Source organism: Cricetulus griseus (assembly GCF_003668045.3).
Source record: "Cricetulus griseus strain 17A/GY chromosome 1 unlocalized genomic scaffold, alternate assembly CriGri-PICRH-1.0 chr1_1, whole genome shotgun sequence".
NCBI lineage: Eukaryota > Metazoa > Chordata > Mammalia > Rodentia > Cricetidae > Cricetulus > Cricetulus griseus.
The window spans coordinates 254,612,664-254,620,007 of NW_023276807.1; the positions used below are offsets into that span (position 1 = coordinate 254,612,664).

At 41.7% G+C, this 7,344-nt stretch overlaps 1 non-coding gene across 1 annotated transcript; it reads left to right on the top strand.

The window, feature by feature from the left end:
- Positions 1 to 294: 294 nt before the first annotated feature.
- Positions 295 to 367, top strand: Trnak-cuu. Its single transcript has one exon. It is a non-coding gene; the product is annotated as a tRNA-Lys (tRNA).
- The last annotated feature ends 6,977 nt before the right edge of the window (positions 368 to 7,344 follow it).

Consider the following 7,344-nt stretch of genomic DNA (forward strand, 5'->3'; position numbering starts at 1 on the left):
CAACTGGGGCCCCTAAACAAGAGAAAGAAAAAGGATTGGTATATAATATTTTAGTTACTTTCCTGTTGCTGTGATGGAAGACCATAAACAAAAGCAACTTATGGAAGAAAGAAATTTTGGGTTTATGACTCCGTGGGGACTAGAGCCCATTATGGCAAAGAGGCACAGCAGCTGAGAGATGAGTCTCAACATCACACAAGGTGAGCAGACAGTGGGATGAGACTATAGCACCTTAAAGCCACCTGTAGTGGCATCTTGTTCAGCAAGTGGACTTGGGGTGGTGGCTCTACCTTAGCCTGACTAGCTCAGTCAGTAGAGCATGGGACTCTTAATCCCAGGGCCATGGGTTCAAACCCCATGTTGGGCACCAAATGAGGATGGGTTTAAGAAAGTCCACAAATACCCAGATAAAGGATTAATAGTTATTTACTTAGGGAGCACTCACACAATGATGGTAAATAACTGCCAAGGTCTTCCTGGCCCTGTAGATGCAGCCTCTGCCCTTCAGGATGCTCTGACCACAACCCAAGAGACCATGAGCCAGCCCCTCCTCTTCCTTATAAGGGGCCACATCCGCACACCTGAAGACATGCCCTAAGGTGTGGCCACCACCCCAAGTCCACTGGTGGAACAAAAAGCCACTACAGCCACCTCCAGGAATGTACTTCCTCTAGAAAGGCCACCAACTCCTAAACCTTTAGGAACAGTGCCACCAACTGGGAACCAAGTATTCAGATGCCTGAGCCTATCGGGGACATCTCTCATTTGAGTCATCACATATCATCTCTATAGGCTCTTGGAGTGGGGGGAGAAGGAGTTGATTGAATATTTCCATGCCTTTGGTGCTCTCTTTTGTAAAGGCACCCAGTTTTCCCCTTTTCTTTCTCATTTTGACTTACTGGTGATGTTTGTTCAGCCATCACCCCTCTTGTTCTATTCTCTGCTCGTGTACGGCATTGAATAAAACATCCGGTGAAGTTATATAGATCCAGAATGTTCTTTGAAAATGGACTTACTTTATCTTCAGCGAGTTTTAGAGAGGTATATCCTTCTAAGGATTTGTGGTTTTAAATGCGTTAACATAATGTTTTATGAAATACATGGGGTAAAACCGACCTCTTTCTCTTTGTATAGCTTTGTTCCCATCACACACATTAGTCACAGTATCTTTTGTCACATATGGTTCTAGATACTCTCTCATTTCTGCTGTGAGTTCTTTGTTAACTCATTGGTAATTTAAAATTTTCTTTCTTGTTCTTACATGATTTAATATTTCTGAGTATTGTTGCTAATGATTTATATCTTAATTACATATGCAATAAGCAAACATTTCTATATTATTTCAATACATTTAAAATTGTAGGGTTTTCATTATGATCCAGAATGTGTCCCTTTCCATACAACATATATTATTTTTATCATGTTTCCCTCCCCCAACTCCTCCCAGAACGACCTTCCCACCTCCCTATCACATAATTTGTTCCCTCTCTCTCTCCCTCTCTCTCTCCCTTTCCTACTCCCTCATTCTCTGTCTTTCTCTTCTCTCTTTCTCTCTGTCTCCCCTCCCTTCGCCCTCTCTCTCTCTCTCACACACACACACACTCAAAGGAAAGATTGTAAGAGCCAGAGCTGACAAATAACTACAAGGAAGCAGTGTCTTCCAGACACAGCAGAACTGATGCCCATGTGAACTTCAGAGACTGTGGCAACACTCACGAGATCTGAGACCTGCACAGGCCCAAGCCAGATGGAGTTCCAGAACTGAGAGGAAACTGGAAACGGGTCCCACCCTTAGACAAAAAGCTAGTTGCAAGTGATACCATCTGCCAAAGAAAAAATCTGTTTTCTCCCATGGAGTGTCACTAGGTGTTTAATAACCACAGTCCAGGGCAGGCCCCAGGCCCAAGCCAGCACAAAATTAACTCCATGTTTGTTGCAATTTTTGCTTTGTTTTGGCATTTATTGTCTCATCAGTCCTTTGCTTGTTTGACACACACACACACACACACACACACACACACACACACACACACCTTTTTTTTTTTTTGAGGCAAGGTCAAGGCTGGCTTGTAACTCTCCATTCTCCAGCCTGTCTCCTGAGTGCTGGAGTTACCAGTATGCACCAGTGCTACAGTCCCATTCGTTCTAAAAAGGAACATTCCCAGCAGCTACTGTGTGTTATATACGGGATCATTAGATGACATCTGCTGCATGCTGTTCAGACTTTCTCTTATTAATTTTTTATTATGAAGACAAGTATGCTAAGTCAGCTGTGATTTGTTTATTTCACTTCACAATTTTATAATTTTGCTTTGTTTATTTTGAAGTTGTGTTTGTTATTAGGGCCTCCCGTTCACTAAACATGTTGGGTTTTCTCCCAAGAAATGCTTTTGCCCTTAAACCTATTATTTAAATAAATTAATCTAGCTACATCTACTTTCTTCTGCCTGTCTTGTCTTCTTCCAATGCCTTTAATTCCAATCTTTATCATTTCTACTGCTTTTTGAACAACTGCATAAGCCGACTACCACTGAAATGCTCTAATTACAGTTTTGCTTTCCAAAATAAGATTATTCACTTCGCAAAAGAAACAAGAAACAGAACAGCCACTTGGGAAATGGGAGCTTGTGGTTTTGAAGATGATCGGTTTGCTATGGTGAGCTCAGTCCCTTCTCTAACGATCAGTTCTTGTTTTCTACTGGGCTTTGTTAGATAAACATACCTGTGTAGGCAGATGCCAAAGCAGGAAGGCAGAAATGGTTCCTGAGGAAGTGTTGGGGACAATTGAAAGAAAATGGCCCCCATAGGGAGTGGCATTATTAGGAGGAGGACTTCGTTGAAGTGGGTATAGCCTTGTTGCAGGAAGTGCATCACTGAAGGGGTGGGTTTTGAGGTTTCTTTTGCTCTTTACTCTCGGTGTGACACACAGTTGCCTCTGCTGCCTGTGGACCCGGATGTGGAAACTCTCAGCTCCTATTCCAGCACCATGTCTGTCTGCATGCACACAGTCAGGATGATAATGGGCTAAACCTCCGGAACTATAAGCCAGACACAATTAAATGTTTTCCTTTGTAGGAGTTGCCATGGTCATGGTGTCTCTCCATAGCAATGGAAACCCCAACTAAGACAGCTGGGAAGCAACTCTGAGTGTGGAAAGGGTGTGGCAAACCCAAGTTCCCATAAGAGCCCAACAATCAGCAAAGCAATTAGCGAAGCAGAAATGAGCCATGGGCGTCACTTGCTCTTTTACAAAGTCGCAGTCAAAGGGTTCATAAGCCATGATTTATCCTTCTATAGGCACTATCTTATTACTGAAAAATCTTTATTTTATTTACATTACAACTGCAATTTCCCCTCCCTCCTCTTCTCCCATTCCTTCCCCATACCTCCCCCCCCCCCCCCCCATCCACTCCTGTGTTTCTGTTCAGAAAGGGGCAGGCCTTCCATGGGTATCAACAAAGAAAGCATGGAATATTAAGTTGCAGTCAGACTAAGCACCTCCCCTTGTTTTAGTCTGGGTAATCAAATCCGGTTTGAGGAATAGATTCCCAAGAGCCAACCAAAGTGTTAGGGACAGCCCCTGCTCCCATTGTTCGGAGTCCCACAAATAGACCAAGCTACACAACTGTCATACATGTAGAGAGATGTTAGGTTTGTCCCATGTAGGTTCCCTGGCTGTTGGTTCAGACTCTGCTAGTTCCTGGGAGCCAGGTTAGTTGTTTCTGTGGGTTTTCTTGTGATTTCCTTGTCCCCCTGACCAATCTTTACCTACTGGGATATTACCATACATTTTAAGAAGAAACCTGGATTTAGATTTGAGTGGAAGACAACAAAGTTTGACATATTTGTCCCTAATTCTTTTGTTAATCCTGTGCAAGTCAAATAAATCATGTGTGCCCTGCATTTGTAAAGCCTACACTCCCCTGGCAAATCATGGAAAGGGCTCTACACAGCACTGAGAGGAAGATGGTTGTAGCTTTTCTATCCCTCCTCAACCTGCCAAATGCTACTGTAACCCACTCCTCACTGAAGTCCTCCTGAGAAACGTTAAATGCAAAGGTTTCTAGGATCCTTGGGCTGGTTGACTCCCACAAACAGCATGATGAATGGATTCTCTAGAGGCGGAAATGGAAAATAGTATATAATAAGACTAAGCTCTGCAATGGGGAAGCACCAAAAATTACTACCAAAATAAAGCTCAAACTTGTCTGGGTCCCTATTGACAGGGCTCTGCCAACAGCCAAATCTGAGCTAACTTCAGCAGCCTCTGCCCAGGTTACTGCAGTCTGGAAGCCACCTTGCTCCACTTCTGTTCAGTTTGTGCCTTATCCCTCCTGAGAAAACTAAGGAGAGAAAAAAAGAGATGAAAAATTGCAAATACATCTGTATGCATATGAGCACACACACCCCTGCACACACAGGTGTTCCCAGACAGGCAAACAGATATACACACACAGGCACAGACATGTACACATACACAAGAATATGTGCAATCTTTCATTCTTCTGCTCATTTGTTTTATATTAACTTTTTAATGTGAGATCGCACCAGGGAACCCTTAGAATATTTCTCTTCACCAAGAGAAGGTGATTCAATGACTGCCTAAACAGCAAGCTATTGGAAGGGAGACACCCACCACTCACAAGTCACTTGTAAGTGCAGCTATATATGCTATCTTATGTAGTACCCAAAACAGAACCACTTGCCAAGATCAGAGTTAATAAGCTTTGGTGCCAGGATTCAAAACTAAGACTCCTGCATTGCAGTCTTACATTTTCAGCCAGCATTACCATCTCTGGCTATCAATCAGATGAGAAACTTGGCTCCAACAGCCTGATTCTGAGATAGTTGACATTCTGACCAACCATGAGGCCTGGGAGGGACAATATAGAGTAATAAAGGACAGAGTCAGGGCTGGGTTAAGGGTCTCACGGCATGGTCCAAGGAGGGACCACTGCAGGGATGCAAGAAAGTGAGATGCTAAATTTTGTGTATACACACACACACACACACACACACACACACACACATACACACACACACACACACACACCACAGAATGCCCCATCTTCCCCACAACTGAATCTCTCCTTCACCACTTCCTCTCCTCTAAACAAATTTAAGGCACTCCTTGCTGTCTCTGAACATAAGGCATTTTATTCCAGTGTAAACGAAGTGTGTGCACATGGCGGGGAGGGGGGAGGGGGGGCCTGTAACTGGCAATGGACCCCAGAGTTTCATATATGCTAGATGATCACTCTATCACTGAGTCACAACTGTAGCCCTAAAAACTACTTCTATTCTCATTTTCCATCTCATATCCATAACACCACAACTATTTTTAATATATTTCAACCTTTGTATTTACTTATCCACCTAGATCAGTGGTTCTCAACCTTCCTAATGTTGTGACCCTTTAATACAGTTCCTCATGTTGTAGTGAACCAATCATAGATTATTTTTGTTGCTACTTAATAACTATGATTTTGCTACTGCTATGAATCATAATGTAAATATCTGATATGCAGGATGGTCTTAGACGACCTCTATTAAAGGGTCATTCGACCTAACAGGGTCTCAACTCATGGATTGAGAACCAGTGGCCGAGATCTTCTTAGTTTATTAAATAGTCCATATATGTTTACCAGCTAAAGAAAACATACTACATACATGGATTAGAACACTGTGGCAGAAAAATAGTTTGTCTTCAGTCATCATAATTTCAATTAACAAAATGCTGCTAACATACGTTTAAAAATATGGCTACATAAGACACACATCTCTGTCAAGAACTTTGGCGTGTTATTTGGTCATATGCCACCAGCATTGAACTAGTTGGACAATAAAACTAAGTGGTTTCTTTAGATAAGAAAGCAAGTAAATTAGTGACAGAAGATTTTCATTCCTAATGTGTACAATATAGAATTCTCGGGGAGTTTAGATGAAAATGAAATCCATAATTCATATGGCATCTCTCCATTCAATTCTCAGGTTGTCATTTCAGAGAACCTTGTAATTGGTCATCAGCATTTTCATCATCAAGTGTTCATTTTAAAAATACAAATTATACTTGAATAAGATCAGCATCTCTAATCTAAAACTATTTTAGTGCCAGCATGCCACCAAAGATGGAAAATTCCACACCTAACTTCAAGAGGTAAGTTACTATCCAAACACAGGTATATAGGAAGTATTGAATAAAATTGTTTTTAGACTATGTATAGAAGGAATATATGGAACATAAATAAATTTCATGTTATCCCACTCACAAAATTTCTCATTATGCATATGCAAACCAAAACCAAAAACATTCTAAATCTGAACCACTTCAACATTTCTGTTCTCTGCTGTTTTAGATAGGGATACATGTCATGAAAATCCATGTTCCAACAAGATACCATGTGACCTTCTAGACTTGGTACTGAGGCTTAAAGGCTCTTTCTCAAATAAACAGTTTCTCCTTCCACCCTGACCTCAGATTTATCCTTTCCCAGGTTTTTCATGTCCCTAAAAATCATCTACCACTTGTGCCTTGGGATGAATTATGGAAGGAGGGGAGACAGGTTCAAAAATAGTAAATGCCCAGGTACCTGTCCACAAACAAAAGTAAGCTTGAGCCAGACTTATAACCACAAAAATCAATTATTGGAATTCTCAGAGGGGGAAAAGATCTGTTTTCCAACTGAATGATAAAAGTTCTGCCTTTCCCATGAAGGAAGACTTGTCTTGTGAAAAACCAGTGATTATAAAAATAGTTACCTATCTCTGTTTTTAATGTAAAACTTCAAAAAGTACATTTGTGAAGAGTATTTTATTAAATCTCTAGCAAAAAAAAAAATTCTTCCCTAGTTTCCAGGACCTTTAGCTAGAACTAAAATGCCATTGGGTTTTCCAAAACATTTCACTGGGCACCTGTGTAAAAATTGGTTACCCTGAGAGTCCCATTATGCTCAATGACAGCCATCGTACAGGGTCACATAACTTACTAGCTGGCCCTAGTGGATCATGTCCAATAACAGCAAAGGAGGTCAGAAAGTTGGGATACTGTGACTTCTGGCAGGGTTCCACTAAGAACTAAACAGGATCGGGACATCTTGCTTGTGTCTTCCCGCTTTAGGCCAGAGTCACAGTGATCTGTAACTCACTGTTATGGCTTATTTTTGGTTTTTTGGTTCTTTTGAGACAGGTTCTTTGGGTAGCCCTGGCTGTCCTTGAACAAGCTCTGTAGACGTGTAGACCATGCTGGCCACTAACTCACAAAGATCGGTTTGCCTTTGCCTCCCACATTCTGGGATTAAAGGTGTGCTCTCCCACTGCCCAGCTGCACTAAGGTATCTTATAGCA